Raw genomic sequence first — 18826 nt, 5'->3', positions numbered from 1 at the left:
GAAAATTGAACGGAAATACGAGTATAGCTATCCTTTATATGTATTGGTATATTATAAAGTGTATTTAATAATTGTAAGGATGTATTTACACTCGTAATACATTATATGTAAATACATAAGTTAATTACGTCGTTTAAATAGTAACATATATATTGTTCAAAAACTCTTTAAATTATTAGTATGAAAATATATATATAATACTTTGTTAATGTACTTAATGAGATATTTAATTATCATATTTTCAAGTTAAATATATATAAATCCATATATATACACAATAATTAAAAAATTAAACAATTAAATCAAGTTATGACGTTCGTGAATCGTCGGAATAAAAGGGTGACCAAAAGCTTGTGTAAAACTCTTTCCGGAGGTTCAAGACTTATTAAAAGTCATTGATTATCAAGTCGGAATTATTAAATCATATAAATAGTATAATCAAGTAGTCGAAAAAATCCGGGTCGTTACAGGTTGTAATGTGTATGTGCATGTTTTATGTGTAATAGGTTGCTAAGGATCCTGTCTTGTTTTGCATTCATTGTGGAAGTCTATTTGTCAAGGTGAGTACATAAATGGTAATGGTTCATGTGTTAGATTCTTGCAAATTGCAAGTAGTAACATATGATTTTGGATTGGGATTTAATCCTAAAAGTGTGTTTAGTTAACTAGCTAAAGCTAGTATGAGTAGGTGGAAATAAGCCTTGAGCGGTTGTCACAATTTGTTTTAGACATTGGATCCGATGACCTACTTTGTAGTAAGTGTTACTACTTTAATATGTATGTATGTATGTATGTATGTATGTATGTGTGTATGACTAATGCTTTAGCCACTTACACATTTGTATATTCACTAAGCTTTATGCTTACTTTGTTTAGTTGTCTATGTTTTAGGGGAAGTTGGTACCAGTGGTAAAGGAAAGGAAAATGTTTGAACTGTTGACAAGAAGATTCATCTTTTGGTAAGTGGTAGCTCTAAGTCCCGTCCCCGCAATGAACGATCCTCTTGATATTTAAACGCTCCTCGGAAGTTAAATGACTTTCTTTTGTATACATGAAAGTGTCGTATAACTCATGTTGTCACTTTTGTTAAAAATTTCTAGTGTTTTATGGTACAATGTTAAATTATGATTTGCAAATCTCAGAATCTTGTGTGCTGGTCATAATTGAAGTGAATGGCATGTTTGGAACAGTTTTAAATTGGTTTTTGAAATGAAAACACCTTTGTATTACTGCAGATGGGTTTTTAAGGGAAACGCGCGCCGCGCGATATATCACAAAACAAGGTCAGAAGTTGTATAACGATTTGGAAGTCTGGATCCTGTTGTAGCGCGCACCGCGCGGTATAGTATGGATATGGTTTAACTCTAAAAAAAATTAATTAATTAATCGTGTCAAGGGCGTTTCAACTTTCTTCCAATTTTCATCACAATTATTATTTTTCTTGTCATAAAAGCAACATTACAACATTTTATTGAGACATGTATTTTGCATACATATGTAACGTAATTAATCCCTTAAAGAGAACCCATATTTAAATAATAATAATATAATTTTAGGAAAAAGTTACTATCAAAACCACTTATATATATATATATACAGGCAGGTTCAAACGAGAACCGCTAAAAAGGTGAGAACTGCGGGAACTATTTAATTTAATAATTTTTATGCGTTTAAATGGAACAAATTACATGCAAATGTTAATTAATGCACATATCATTAACAAACATATGTTCATTAGCTCAAATTATATGTTAAATTGTTAATTATATGAAACTGTTCACATGTTCAGAAACAAATATGCACATGTGAACGACAAACTATATATTTAATTATATAGGTAAAATATAAGTGTTTTTCAACTATTTTATGTTCATTCATACTCTTCATCAAGATTTATATGTGATTCAATCTAGTTATATGTGAAAATCTTTATAAATCAAAAGTTCTCGCAGTTCTCGCCTTTTTTATAGTTCTCATTTGAACTTTTGGCTATATATATATATATATATATATATATATATATATATATATATATATATATATATTGTTTGCCATCTAAAATTTCATTTTACAACTCTTAAAATAAAAGATGTGAAGTAACTTTTACTATTCATTATATTATAAATAGATAGATATATGAACTCTTTTGTACAACAACAATCGCTTCTTTTTTTCTTATGTTCCCTTTTTCACATAAACATACACTAATAGTGAAATGACCCCATTGAACCTCATCGGGATTTCATAACAATAGAATGCGGGAATCGTGAATACTATCAATTACAACATCTATATGTACCTATTTAGATACATCAAGTTTGGCTCCTTCTTTACATAGGCATTTCAACAATAACTTGATTCAACAATAGACAACAAAAAGTGAATTAGTAAATATCCGCCCAATTTGCCTCAAATGCTATTTTTTCAAAGATGTTACTACAAAGATGAAGCATACAGAAGAATACTATGTCATTGTCATGCCCATGAATACTATGCCATTGTCATGCCCATAAGTGTTCAAGTTGCATAACATAGAGATATGAGCAAAGGAACTCCTTTACATCTGCACCATAAAGATATAGCAGGAAAATTACTACATTTTTTTTGTTGACCCTAAATTAGCTAAAACTTAAAAGAAAAAAAAAGGAAAAAGAAAAAAGAAAAAAAAAATACTTAGAACAATAAAAATATAGATGGTGAATGAACAATTCTTAATGCTACTTTCATCTTTTCCTTGACCTAAACTTTCAAACTGTACTTGAATAAGGAGATTATTGATTAGATGATTACAAAAATAACAAATAACAACTACTATTGTTATGATTCATTGATCAAACTCACCATCTCTCATTAATTCATAAGCTAGGTTTTTTTTTTTTTTTTTTTTTTTTTTTGGCTTAAACAATACACACCTGCTATACATGCTATGGAACAAATTAAATAGTATATCACCTTTTTCCTTAAAGTTACAATACCGACAAACTATTCTGTTGTAATGGAGCTCCACCAGAACCACCACATTAGTGCATAAAATACCTCCACAATATTTATAAATGTTTACTAGCTTCCTCACTGCAATGAACATAATATACGGTTAATTGAAATCAAAGTTTAACTGACAACAAAAGGCATTTATAAATGCCACTAAAATTTACTTGAATCTCAGATTATACTCTGTAAAATATATATTAGAGCAGAATAAGAAACTTACCAACATCAACATTAAAACCTCCCCTTAAAAGTCTCTATCCGACATCCAGTCATGAAAAAATGACTTGTAGTGTCGTTTAACGATGAGGAAATATAATATAAGAGCTAAGGTTAACATAATTTAGACAGAAAAATAAACATAGGATTGAAGTGTAAATTATTAAATGGACCTGTAAGGTTTTCTCGAAAATGGTTAAAGGAAAAATTATTAAATGGATTTTGTATCAATGTTGTTAAGCCACCTGAATAACCTAACATTACACATACGAAACGTTCAAGAGTGGCAGCCGAAACTTACAAACTAGCTAGAACTTGTTTTGTAAAGAAAAAATGTTTACTTAATAGTTTTATAAATAAATAGTGTGAACACCTAATTAACATATCAGTAGCATCAGCTTCTATTCCAGTAGGAAATCAATCATTTAGTCCAAGAGGAGCGTGCCGGTTGTGGTTTTATCAACATATGCCAATACAACCTAATGTACAAAACATAACTCCAATAGTAGTAATAATAATAATAATACTTTATTATGTTTTCCTACTAACCTCATAACATGTTCTTGTATAAAGGTATATATGTTAACTTTTCACAGGCACTCAATCATCAAATAAATGCAGTTGTGGGATTGAGAGCTCAACATGCAAAACTCATAACAGATAAGAGATTTTGCTTCAATTGGCTATTGTACTACACCCTCCAAATCTAAGTGCAGCATTTGCTTCACTTGACTTTCATAATGCACCCTCCAAATCTCTCTAGAGGATATGTATAATTGGATATCATCCATAGCTCAAATTAGTCAATGACATATCTTTACCCAACACATCCTTCCAAAAATAGTTAAAATCGATTAGAATAGCCATAGCATAACATATCAATCATAAAAAGTTAGTTATTACTATAACTAACACAAATTGGCTAAATTGATGAAACCACAACAGCTATTTTTAACCACAAACCAAAGTAGCAATAAGCTTTTTCTTATAACTTTCATGTATTTACAGATCATTTATAATACCTACAACAGTTTAAATCGAACCTTATTATATCTTTTAGCTCCGATTCTCAACATAAACCAAACAATATATTAACCCTAACAATGAAAAAAGAAACGTCTTTTCACAAGTCAAAATCAACAATACATATGTGACATCTAAATACAAAAAATTTCATCATTAACAAACCACTCACCATAAGAATAATATATCAGCAAATCCCTAAGCTACAACATTGAAAAATTAGGGCAAACCTGTTTCAAGAAGATGATCAATTTAGAATCTGTTTCAAACCTTTATAACAACAACAACAACAACAACAACAACAACAATACTCAATCCCGCGCCTGCGAGGTATGGGGGAGGTAAGATGTAGACAATCCTTCCTCTACCCTAAACTAGAAGAGAAGTCGTTTCTGTTACCACGAGTCGAGAGAATTCTCCACCCACGGGAAAGGAAATTCATCCCCCTCTCTACTCCAGGGTAGAGAGATTGCTTCCGTGAGGACCTCCGGCTAAAAAAAGACTTTTTTTTAAAAAAAATTTAAAACTAAAAAATAGAAATTAAAAAATAAATTAAAAAATACAAAGATAAATAAAAAATAATAATAAAAATAATACAATATATAGAAAGAAAAAAAAGAAAACAAAAAAAGGGGGGGACGCCATGAAAATGGTAGAATCAGATTTTCATGGGGTTTAAAGCATGCCTAAGAATCAATTTAGGCTCTGAGCGGCAGTCAAGACGCCACTAAAACGACGCTTGTCGTTGCCTCAATAAATAGAGCCAAAAAACCTTGTGGACAGCAACTCGAGGGCATGCCGGGTGGAAGTTGTTGCGCAAGCAAAGAGCCAACCACCCTTAGCAAACCAAAAACCACTCATGCACCTTTACGGTAGACACCCCCGAAACCACCCAACTAAAAGGAACCAACCAAGCTCTAGAGCAAGGGAAGTCGTCCTCAGCCATAATGGTCCCAAGATGCACCGAGCGATGCGAATCACCTGATCATACATACATGCATACATACGTACATACATACACACATACCTAAACCTACATACACACCAGACATACCTACGTATATACATGAGACATACCTACGTACAAGCATGAAACATACCTACGTACCTACATACATGCATAAAGCCACACATACAACCATACATACATAGCATAAACACCAAGTCCTACATAAACCTATTAGCAAAACATACATACATGAGTGAATATACCACACCTGCAGACAAGTAAAAAACAAGCATACATACATACCTACCTACAAATATACATACATAAAAAACAAACTCACATACAAAAACGTGTGTAACTGCATCACACCTTCATTACAAAACCTACATGCATGCATACATACATACAAACATACAAGAACCTACGTGCATACGTACAAACAACCAAGCAAGCATGCATACATCCAAAACCAAAGATACCAAAAACATACTCATTTAATAATATTAGTAACAGTACATAAAACTAATAAAAACGATAGTAATAGTAATACAAATAATAGTAATAATAATAGTTCATATAAATATTAATAGTAATAAATATTTGTAATACAAATACTAATACACTAATAATTAATAATAGTGATACAAAAATAATAATAATAACAATAACAATAACAATGCTAATAATTGTAATAGTAAGAATAATAACAGTAATAGCAATAATAGCAGTAATAGCAGTAATAACAGTAATAACAATAACAATAACAATAACAATAACAATAACAATAATAATAATAAAAGTAGCCCTACTCAACCTTTATAAAAAAACTTTAAAAGTAAAAATTGGAACCCTAGGTCAAACTATAACAAAATACAAACAACACAAATCAATATTTCAGCCAAAAGTAATCGAAAATGAAATTGCAAGAGCATTTTGACAAAGAAAGATAGAACTTGAAGCAAAAATTAAAGTTAATCTACAAAAAAGTCATATAAATAATGTATAGTTTTTGAAATTTACTGTAATTGAGTATAAGGGTTTTCAATTGAACTCACATGTGAAAAACTCAAAGAAGCTTCCCTGTTACTGAATGGTTCAATTACCCATAAATTTTTTGTTCTTGCTAAACAAAAATTAAGGTAATAAAAAGCAAATCATTCAAACAGAAAAAGAGAAACCCCAATGTTAATAAAATACCAAATACTTACCCTAAATCATCATTACACTCGGCTTATAACTGGAAAAATGAAAACGACACCCAAAATCAAGTATATCATGGAAAAATAATGTTCTAGCGCAAAATAGGTACTAAAAAAATAAAAAAATTTAAAGAAAATATACCTTGAATCTAGAATAATGAAGATTAAAGAAGATAAATATGATGGATCAGATGAAAGAAGCTGCTGCGTGGAGTTTTTTCCAGGTTGAATGGTCACCAATGATTTTAGGGTTCGTGGTTTATTGAAGAGAAACTTTTTACTCAGTATTTTTATATATGTGAATAAATTAATTAATAATTATAAATTAATTAGAATTTATGACATCATTTAGGTGTCTTTAGATTTTTTTGTTTTTTTATTTTGAAAATTTTTTAAAGCATGATAAGGCATATTAATGATATCGTAATTTTAGGATTTTGATATGCAGCGGGGTAGTATATAAAATAGTTTATATTTTACTAGGAAAAACTATTAAATACGATACAATTTTACACAAGATATTTATTTATTTATAGAATGGATATACTTAAACCTTGCTACAACACTTATAGGCAGTGTACCTAATCGTACAGTAGTGTAGTTTTTAGTAAGTCCGGTTCGTTCCACAGGGAAATCTTTAAACAAAGCTCAACGCTATATTAGTTTACTTTTATAAAAATACAAATATATATATATAAGTAATATTATTATTATAAAGGGGGGTTTTTACCGTTTAATGACCGGTTTGTCGATTTTAAGACTTTAGTCGCAGTTAAAACCTAATGTAAAATATAAAATAAATACAAGACTTAAATTAAAGTGTAAAGTAAATAACGATAATGAAATTGCGAATAATAAAAATGCGATAAAATAAAATTGCGATAATTAAAAAGTACGATAATTAAAAGTGCGATTAAATAACAATAAATAAAAGTGCGATAATTAGAAGTGCAATTAAATATAAAATAAAGGAAATTAAATATGAAATAAAAGAATTATGCTTATTTAAACTTCCGTAATCATGATGTTTGACGTGTTGATTTTAGTTTTATGCCCATGGGTTAATTGTCCTTTGTCCTGGATTATTTAATATGTCCGTCTGGTTTTTGTCCATAACAGTCCATCAGTCATAAATATAAATTGCAAGTGTCCTTGTCAAATTATTATTATACCCGAAGTTAAATATTCCAACTAATTGGGGATTCGAATTGTAACAAGGTTTTAATACTTTGTTTAATGAATACACCAGGTTATCGACTGCGTGTAAACCAAGGTTTTACTACTTTGTTAACAATTACACCAATTACCCTTGAATGTAATTTCACCCCTGTTTTAATTATTCTAGTGGCTATTAATCCATTCCCGTGTCCGGTTAAATGAACGATTATTCGTACATATAAATACCCCGCCCATCGTGTCCGATCGAGTGTATATGGTAATTTATAGGGACGCCCAATTGTAAATCTTTATATTAACATTAACAAACTTTCATTTAATTAAACAAATATAAAGCCCATTAATAGCCCATAGTCTAATTTCCACAAGTGTCGTTCTTTTGTCCAAACCCCAATTATGGTACAAAGCCCAATTACCCAATTTTAGTAATTAGCCCAACATCATGATTACTTCGTTTTAAATAAGCATAATAATAACTTAGCTACGAGACATTAATGTAAAAAGGTTGAACATAACTTACAATGATTAAAAATAGCGTAGCGTTACACGGACAGAATTTCGACTTACACCCTTACAACATTCGCTAACATACCCTTATTATTAGAATTAAAATTAAAATTAAAATATAAATTATATATATATATATATAAGTTTTACGTATGAATGAGGAAGAAAAGATTATGGATTATGATCAGAATTCGGTTGGCTTTATAGCCAGAGTTGATTTTTGGGGCTCCGCGACTCGCGGCAAAATCCCCTTCAAACTCCGCGAGTCGCGGAGATAGTATTTACAGCTCAGTCCTTGGAGTTTTCTCTGCCGACGGTTTTTTATATATAAATATAATATATATATATATAATTAATATAATTAATTATATATTATATTATATTTGTATACATAGTTAACTTGTAATTTTTAGTCCGTTGCGTCGAGCGTTAAGAGTTGACTCTGGTCCCGGTTCCGGATTTTCGAACGTCCTTGCGTACAATTTTATATTTTGTACTTTGCGTTTTGAATCTTGTACTCTTGTGATTTCGAGACGTTTCTTATCAATAATTGGAACCTTTTTTATTGTCTTTTGTACTTTTGAGCTTTTTGGTCGTTTGCGTCTTCAATTCGTCGAATCTGTCTTTTGTCTTCACCTTTTATTATTTAAACGAATATCACTTGTAAATAGAACAATTGCAACTAAAAGCTTGTCTTTCTTGAGGAATAATGCTATGAAATATATGTTTGTTTTTAGCATTATCAAATATTCCCACACTTGAGCGTTGCTTGTCCTCAAGCAATATCGTCTTGAAACACTAGAATCACTTCTTTATTCTTCACACTTTGTACATCAGTGATTTCTATACGGCGGTATAAACAATGGTAGTAATGATATGGTTTACAGTCCCACATGACTATAAAAATTTAGATCCATTAAGGAAATTGGATCTTTATGAAAACATTTGATCTTTTGAAAATTAAATCTAGTTTTTACCCTAGATAAGTTTTCCGGGATAACCCTTTACCGGTGTTTGCAAAATATTTTTGTGGGTTTGGTGGGTTTCAGATTTGAAAATTTTAGCTCAAAACTTGCGGTTTTGTGTCACCCACTTGCTAACCTTGTATTTGGAAAGCAACACGTCCAGTTTACTTGTCCCGTCTATTACCTTTCGGTAAACTACCGTCCGGTTGTAAAGGAAAGCGTTGAACAAGCAACTATTAAGGCAATGTCCCCTGACATGCTTTTGATTATGGTCTATAACGTGTCGGACGCAATTACTATCCTTGGTAGGAGCAATAGTAAAGCTCACCCTTATAATTTTTCGGCCTGGCACAAGGTCCTGTCTTTGACCACTATGCAACCACCGTTCTTACGGTTGACACCCGATTTAGTTCAGGTGACCTAATGAATTCCAGGTGAATTCCTAGGATTTTACGTTCAATGGTAATGAACGCATTGAAAATAGGGTTTTCAGAAAACAAATCGGTTTATAATTTTGATCAAAATATTTTCTCGTTTTAAGCTCGAGTTTAGATATCATCGAATTCCATGAGTTTGTAATTCTCAATCTTTAAGGTCAATCTCTAGGATTGAGTAATATCAGTCTTAAAAGCTGATTTTTAATCTTTAAGGAGATTATCCTTTCTGGGGATCTGATTCATTAGTCTTATCCAGCTAATTTGCATGGTGCCCCCCCATTGTACGAGATAAATCCTTCTCATGGTTAGGATAAATCTGACCACTTGGCGACCCTGTTTAATGCTGAGGTCCGTGGATTTCCTGCTGATTTTAGTGATGACTTTTCTAGATTTTTCGTCAACCTACAGCTGGTCTGGACGACAACTTCATGACCTAAATCAAGAAGCGCGTGTCTTTTTCGGAAGACTTTACTTCCTGTTAATGATGGAATTGATTCATCGTGTAGATCCATCTCTTCTTTTCTTTCATCGGGTAAAACAGTTTAGTTTAGTCCAAAGCAAAAGTATTTTCAGTTATTTGTTACAGATATATGTGACATATGTTTAAGATAACTTGGTAAATTTTCCCACACTTAGCTTTTATTTTCCTTTTTATCGTCCTCTATTCCATTTTAAATGAATTTTAACATTTTAGTTTGTTTCTCAATTTATGTCCTTTCCGAGGTAACAATAATTTCGGTGTTAAAACCTAGTTTTATTGTTCATAAATATGTATAAACATGATTTTGAATTCATTTAATTGAAAATTTTGAAAAATTTTACTAGAATTGGGTAGTCAGTATATAAGACTAGGGCTGTTCTTTTTTATCAGAGAGCACTAGATTCTAATACAACTACTGCTTTACTAGTATTTTTAATGGTAACTAAGTGTTTTAATATAAAAATTTTAAAATCCGAAAGAATTTAACCCCTTCCCACACTTAAGATCTTGCAATGCCCTCATTTGCAAGAAATCAGTAACAATTTAAATTATTGAGGGTGATTTGTGCGAAAATGATTAAATTTTTACCAAAGTTTCCAAATATATTGGCGTTTGTTTGCTGAATGATAAATGGTGCACATCATTTGTTCATTCCGTCTTGTTGTTATTTCACATATATTTTGCATCTTGTCGTCAAAATTAGTTGCTTTTGCTGAACTTAATGTCAGTCTTTGAAAATGCTTTGTTTTACCCTGTTGTGTACATAAGATAAACTGCAAACATATATACATATTTTTGAAGTTTGGTATATTACCCCACATTCAAAAATTATTAAAATCTAAGAATAAAAGTTAGATAATTATAAAAATGATTACAATATTAACAAAAATATTAAATGTATCAATAATTACAAATTACAAAATAATAAAAAAAATAATAATAAGTAAACTAAGGATGATATTGGTACCAATAGGGGTTCCAGGCATAACCATAAGTGCTATAGAATGCTTCGGCAGGGCCATACGTAGGATATGGTGGCTGCATCTCTATAGACCAAGGAGGGAAGACGGGTTTCGGTGTAGGAATATAGTTTCTACCTATATGTTGGCAATGAGCTATGATCTGGTTCTGATGAACTTGCCAATCTTCAAATGCTCTCTGTCTAGCATTTTCGTATTCCTGAGAAGCTATAAACCTATGCATTTCTTGCATCTCATTCCCCCCTCCTACATTACCTTGCTGCTGGTTTCTCTCCACCTGTGGATGTCTACCATGGTATCGTACTGCGGCGTTATTTCGCCTCTTCAAAACTTTCGCACCATGGTATACATTTAAACCTATAGTGTCGCGGGGTTCCGGCTCTTCTAGTAATAATCCCCCCCGACTTATATCCACACCGAGATATTCACCAATCAAAGTAATAAAAATACCACCTCCTATTATGCTATGTGGTCGCATCCCCCGAACCATAGCTGATAAATAATAACCCACACAATATGGTATACTTACAGCGCTCTGTGGGTCTCGAATACACATATGGTAAAACAAATCTTGTTCATTTACTTTTTCTTTGTTCTTACCCCTTTGTGTAATCGAATTAGCTAAAAACCTATGTATCACTCTTAATTCGGCTCTATCTATATCCAAATAAGAGTAGTTTCCCCCTTTGAAACGGTGATGGCTTGTCATTTGACTCCACACACCGTGTGTATCAAAATTTTCATCTATCTTTCTACCGTTTAGTATCAGTCCTCTACAATCGGCAGACGCTAACTCCTCAGGCGTATATATACGTAAAGCCTGAGCCATGTCCAGTAAAGACATGTGTCGCATCGAACCGCCTAACAAAAATCTAATAAAAGAACGATCGGTTAAACTAGCTACCCGATCATTCAACTCTATACTACATAACAACTCTTCACACCATACTTTATATACAGGTCTGCGTATGGTGAATAAACATATCCAGTCATTAAAAGAAGAATTACCATACCTCTGTACAAGTAATTCCCTAATTGGCCCGGCCAATTCTACAGCTTCTAAGGGTCCCCATTCTATGACCCTCGGTACCTCAACAACCTTAGAATGAAGAGTATGCAAACCCCGTTGATATTTTGGATAATCTATCCAAAGTCTGTCAAATCTCAGGTTCGGGAGCAATTCTTCCAAGTGCATATCGGAAAAGGTCATGACTGGATGAGGTACATCCTGCTTGTAGTAGTTATCCACCTCCTGTTGTTCCAAATTCTCAGCATGAGCATTGCGGGCTTGGGATGAAGATTCACCCCTTTCATTCTGCAAAACACATCAAACACAAATTTTGTGCATCCAAATATGCATTAGTGTCAGCAAAATCATCAATCAAAATAATTACAATGACATTATCAATTTATATCAAACTTAAGCTTATTTTCACATTTTTATCAAATCTACACTTTTTCAAATAAGCATATACGAAAATTTTCGCCAAGTTCATAAGCATTCAACTCAAATAACATGTCAAAATAATCATTACTAGCAATCAAACAAGTCTCAAATGGAATTATCTTTCAAAAATCAAGTTCATGAATTTTAGACTTGAAAAAGTCAACTTTAATTCTCAAAATCATGTTTAGGCTCAAAGTTTGGATCATTTAACTACCTAGACATGTTACACTACTCAATTTAGCAACAATTCATGACAAAAATTGGCCATAACCTGTTTATATCAAAAAGCCCCAAATTTGCTCAAGAACACAAACCCTAGATTACTCAAAATTTGAAGTTTAAGGCTTCTAATCATGTTAAACAGCATCAATCTAGGTTATACAATCATAATACATAAACAATTTAAGCCTAATTACACTAAAAAGCATCAAAATCAAATTGGGGAAAAAATAGCTCAAGAACACCAAATTTCGAATTAAATGGTGTTTAGGTGTAGAAATTTACCGTTTTTCTTGAGTAATTCTTAGATAGCATCCTTCTCAACATGATTTTAGCAAAAAATTTGGTGATTAACGGTTAAAAATTGGGATTTTTGGGGGTGGTTTTCGGGTTTTTTCGGGTGCAGTTTCGAGCTGTATTTTTGCAGTGTGTTTTTGTGGGGAGTAAACTGATCAGTTTTTGCATTTTATTTTTTTTTCTGGGTTTTGGTCCCTCCGCGAGTCGCAGAGATTTCCCTTTCAAACTCCGCGGGTCGCGGAGTTTGCTCTTTTTTTTTTTTTTTTTTTTTTATATAATCTTTAACTTATAAAACAATTAAGTATTTAATTTTAAAATTTTGTTTCCCTTGTTATTTAGGACGAGGTCGTTTCGGATCGATGTCCTAGTCCGTCTCTCGACAAAATTTTAAAATTTGTCTTTTTGTAGCGATTGTTTTAAAAGCTAAGATTTTTGGGTTTTTTTTTTTTTTTTTTATGTTTTTGGCATACTCTAATTCAATAAGATTAAAAATAATGATAATAAAAGTTCTCGTCCCTCCCTCGGGTAAAGCAATTTCGGTTCAAAGACCTAGTCTTCAACTTACGACGAATTTTAAAAATCATATTCTTAACTTAATGAGATAAAGTAAATTTTTGTTTTTAAATTCACACAACTTAAATATAAAATTCAAAATTAAAAATTAATAATTAAAAATTCACACCAAACTTAAAATTTGAAATGCATAAAATTAAAATTTCATATTTTAAAAATTAAAAATTCACACCAAACTTAATTTAAAAATTCATATTATAAATTCATACCAAACTTATATTAATTTTTCAAAAATTTACAATTTTAAATATATTGTTTTTACAAAGTTTACAATATTAATTTAAGATTTAAATATTAATTTTAAAAACATGGTAAAAATAAAATTAAAAATCTTTTTGTCTTTTTATCCCACTTTAATCAATCAAATATTATCAAAAATATGCGCCCCTCTTTTCGGTAAAGTAATTTCGGTTCCAAGACCTAATTTAACTCATGACGAATTTTTGAAATATTTTGGGTTGATTGTTTAAAGATATTTATACCTTAAGAATAAACGTTAAATTTCGCAGTGATGTAATAAATTTTTGAATGATATCAATAATTTCGGTCGCCAAACCTAATTTTATTTAATACCAATTTAATACTTTTTAGCGAACAAATTAGCGTTTATTATCAAAAGGTTAAAAAAAAATAAAAATAAAAACTGTACAGACATACCTGTGAAATAGATTTCTTAGTTATATGATCTATTCCATTCATAAGATAGTCGGTTTAATTGGTTTTCCATTGCAACATAGGCGTAACCTCGAGCATTCAGTATCTTTTCTTCTAAACATATGAACGGTCCGTCTCTGCATAAAGTAACAAATTCGGTATTTGAATAGGTTTGATTATTTGAACATTTACCTCCATGTGACCATTTTCCGCATTTGTGACATCTTTCTAGGTGTCGTGCTCTTCTTTTTGCTGCGGATTTTGATTTTCCTTTACCAAATTGTAACTTATTATCTTCGCATCTGGATTCTTTTCTAACTCCGTCCATTCTTTCTCTGATTACTGATACTAATTCACTCGGGAGTATGTCATTATTACGTTTAGTGATCAAAGCGTGTAGCATTAGACCATGGTTTAGTTCACAAGCAGTCTTCATTTCATAAAAACCTAAAAAAAATAAAAATTCAGAATGGGGGGAGAAGACTAGTTCTTTAGGGTCTGCTAGGGAAAGACCATTCGGGTTCCATTTTCGAGAACTACACGAAAACAGACAATCTAACTCTAACAGAAATACATATTATCCTTTAAAGACTTGATTCTCCCCACACTTAGTTAGCTGTGGTGTCGAAATTGTGATTAACTTCGTTGTCGACTTCCATCGGACCATGTATGTAATGTTTAACTCTGTGACCATTAACTTTAAATTCAATCCCATTTGAATTTATCAATTCTATCGTTCCGTATGGGAAAACTCTTTTGACTATGAATGGTCCAGACCATCTTGATTTCAATTTTCCAGGAAATAGCTTGAATCGTGAATTGAAAAGAAGAACTCTGTCTCCTTCTTTAAATTCTTTTGAACTTCTGATTCTTTTATCATGCCATTTCTTCGTTCTTTCTTTATAGATTAACGAATTTTCGTATGCTTCATGTCTTAATTCTTCTAATTCGTTTAGTTGACTTAATCGTAGACGTCCGGCTTCATGTAAATCAAGATTACATGTCTTCAAAGCCCAAAATGCTTTGTGTTCAATTTCTACTGGAAGATGACATGCTTTTCCATAAACAAGTCTAAAAGGTGTGGTTCCAATTGGAGTTTTGTAGGCTGTTCTAAAAGCCCAGAGTGTATCCTCCAATTTAATGGACCATTCCTTCGGATTTGATCCTACGGTTTTCTCTAGAATACGTTTTAAAGCTCGGTTGGTATTTTCAACTTGTCCACTTGTTTGTGGATGATATGCGGTGGAGATTTTATGAGTTACTCCATATCTTTTAAGAACTTTCTCAAGTTGATTATTACAGAAATGAGTACCCCGATCACTTATTAAAGCTTTCGGTGTTCCAAACCTTGCAAAAAGACGTTTTAAAAAGTTGACTACAACTCGTGCATCGTTAGTTGGGAGAGCTTGTGCTTCCGCCCATTTAGATACATAATCAATGGCTACGAGTATATATAGATTATTATGAGATTTTGGAAATGGACCCATAAAGTCAATACCCCAAATGTCAAATACTTCACATACTTGGATGACATTTTGTGGCATTTCATCACGTTGACTTATTTTTCCGGCCCTTTGACATGCATCACAGGATTTGCAAAGAAGGTGTGCGTCTTTGTAAATTGTAGGCCAATAGAATCCAGCTTCATAAACTTTTCTTGCTGTTAGTTGAGGCCCATAATGCCCTCCTGTTGGTCCTGTGTGACAATGGTTTAAAATTTTACTAGCTTCATCTCCAAATACACATCGGCGTATTATTCCATCGGGACAACTTTTAAACAGATGTGGATCTTCCCAGAAATAGTGTTTTATATCACTGAAGAATTTCTTTCGTCTTTGGTACGATAATCCCTTTTCAAGGAATCCACAAACTAAGTAGTTTGCATAGTCTGCAAACCATGGGATTTCTTTATAATCTATCTTCAATAGATATTCATCAGGAAAGTTGTCTTGTATGGCTGATTCATTTAGAACTTCTAATTCGGGATTTTCAAGACGAGAAAGATGATCAGCGGCGAGATTTTCTGCTCCTCTTTTATCTCGGATTTCAATATCAAACTCTTGTAAGAGTAAGATCCAACGGATTAATCTTGGTTTAGCATCTTGTTTTGAAAATAAGTATCTAAGAGCAGAATGGTCGGTATAGACCACCGTTTTTGCTAGAACGAGATATGATCGAAATTTGTCAAAAGCAAAGACAATAGCAAGGAGTTCTTTTTCAGTAGTTGTATAGTTCGTTTGTGCTCCTTGTAATGTCTTACTAGCATAATATATAGGTTGAAATCGTTTTTCAATCCTTTGTCCTAAAACGGCTCCCATTGCAAAATCACTTGCATCGCACATTAGTTCAAATGGTAGATTCCAATTTGGTGTTATCATGATTGGTGCATTAGTGAGTTTCTCTTTAAGAATATTAAAAGATTTGATACACTCATCTGAAAAGATGAATGGAGCATCCTTTTCTAGGAGTTTATTCATAGGAGTGGCAATTTTAGAAAAATCTTTTATAAAACGTCGGTAAAAACCGGCATGCCCTAGAAAACTCCTAACTCCTCTAACATTTGTGGGATGTGGAAGTTTAGCAATTACATCTACTTTAGCTCTATCCACTTCAATTCCTTCTTTTGAAATTTTATGTCCAAGAACGATGCCTTCTTTAACCATGAAATGGCATTTCTCCCAATTAAGTACTAGATTTGATTTTTCGCATCTAATTAGCATTCGTTCCAGATTAACTAGACATGATTTAAATGTATCACCGAAGACTGAAAAGTCATCCATGAATACTTCCATGCATTCTTCTATCATGTCGTGAAAAATCGCCATCATACACCTTTGAAAGGTTGCAGGGGCGTTACAAAGTCCAAATGGCATGCGTTTGTAAGCAAAAGTACCATAAGGGCACGTGAATGTGGTTTTCTCTTGGTCTTCGGGTGCTATTGGAATTTGAAAATATCCGGAAAATCCATCTAGAAAACAATAGTAACTATTTCCGGCTAATCTTTCCAACATTTGATCTATGAAAGGTAAGGGAAAGTGATCTTTTCTGGTGGCGTCATTTAATTTTCTATAATCAATACATACACGCCATCCTGTTACAGTCCTAGTAGGAATAAGCTCATTTTTCTCATTTGTAATGACAGTCATGCCACCCTTCTTAGGTACGCATTGAACTGGGCTTACCCATGGGCTATCAGAAATTGGATATATCAAAAATGCATCTAGCAGTTTAATAATCTCTTTCTTAACTACATCTTGCATATTAGGATTTAGTCTTCGTTGGCGTTGCACATACGTTTTATGACCTTCTTCCATAAGGATTTTATGTGTGCAATACGAAGGACTTATTCCTTTAATATCATGAATCTTCCATGCAATGGCTGGTTTATGAGCTTTCAACACAGAAATGAGTTGTGATTTCTCATTTTCAGTAAGAGAAGACGATATTATTACAGGTAATTCAGATTCACCATGTAAATAAGCGTATTCCAAATGGTTTGGAAGTGGCTTTAACTCTAATTTCGGAGGTTCTTCTATCGATGATTTATATCGATATCTGTCTTCTTCTTTTAGCATTTGAATTTCTTCTGTTGTTGGTTCATATCCATTAGCTATAAGTGTAGCTAACATTTCAGCTTCATCAATTGGTTCATTACCTTCTCCTAAAGAACATTCTCCTGTTCCTTGTAATTCTGGAAATTCTTCTAATAATTCTGCATGTGCATCTATAGTTTGAATATAATAACATGTATCATCTGCAGATTGTGGTTGTTGCATTGCTCTATCAACTGAAAAGGTAACACTCTCATCCTCTATACTTAGGGTCAGTTTCTTACCGAACACGTCTATCATTGCTTTAGCCGTGTTTAAGAATGGTCTTCCTAATATGAGAGGAACTTGAGAATCTTCTTCCATGTCCAGAACAACAAAATCTACTGGAAATACTAAAGTACCAACTTTAACTAGCATGTTCTCCATTATCCCTCTAGGATATTTTATTGATCTATCGGCTAGTTGTATGCTTATTCTGGTTGGTTTCAATTCTCCAAGGTCTAGTTTAGCGTATAGTGAATACGGCATTAGATTTATACTAGTACCTAAGTCTGCCAATGCTTCTATTGAACTAAGACTACCCAGAAAACATGGAATTGTGAAACTTCCTGGATCAGATAGTTTTTCTGGTATCTTATTCAACAGCACTGCTGAACAATTAGCATTCATAGTAACAGCCGAGAGTTCTTCCATTTTCTTTCTATTCGTGATTAGATCTTTCAAGAATTTAGCATATCTTGGCATTCCTGAAATTACATCAATGAAAGGAAGATTTACATTTATCTGTTTAAACATATCCAAGAATTTGGATTGCTCGGCTTCAAGTTTTTCTTTCTTCATTTTACTCGGGTAAGGAAGTGGTGGTTGGTATGGTTTAACATAAGGTTTATCCTTAACTGTGTTATTTTCATTAACCTTTTCAACTACCGGTTCTTTTTCCTTATCTTGATCATCTTGTGGAGTAGGAATAGTTTCATCAGAAGTTACAGGTATTTCAGGTGGTTTAAGTGTTGTACCACTTCTTGTGGTAATAGCTTTAGCTGTTTCATTCCGGGGGTTAGCATTTGTATCGCTAGGTAGACTTCCCGGTTTTCTTTCACCTATTAACCTTGCTAGGTTACTTACTTCTTGTTCCAGATTTTGAATAGAAGCTTGTTGATT

At 32.3% G+C, this 18826-nt stretch overlaps 1 long non-coding RNA gene across 2 annotated transcripts; it reads right to left on the bottom strand.

The window, feature by feature from the left end:
• Window positions 1–2216: 2216 nt before the first annotated feature.
• LOC139904205 (uncharacterized) lies at window positions 2217–6659 on the bottom strand. Of its 2 annotated transcripts, XR_011778702.1 has the most exons (3): window positions 6521–6659; window positions 2953–4038; window positions 2217–2563 (listed from the first exon to the last, which is right to left on the bottom strand). It is a non-coding gene; the product is annotated as an uncharacterized lncRNA (long non-coding RNA). The 2 variants fall into 2 exon arrangements; XR_011778701.1 differs by lacking the exon at window positions 6521–6659 and having other exon boundaries at window positions 2953–4395.
• Between the last annotated feature and the right edge of the window lie 12167 nt (window positions 6660–18826).

This window comes from Rutidosis leptorrhynchoides, chromosome 4 (assembly GCF_046630445.1).
Source record: "Rutidosis leptorrhynchoides isolate AG116_Rl617_1_P2 chromosome 4, CSIRO_AGI_Rlap_v1, whole genome shotgun sequence".
Lineage (NCBI taxonomy): Eukaryota > Viridiplantae > Streptophyta > Magnoliopsida > Asterales > Asteraceae > Rutidosis > Rutidosis leptorrhynchoides.
This window is presented reverse-complemented; position numbering and strand designations above follow the sequence as displayed.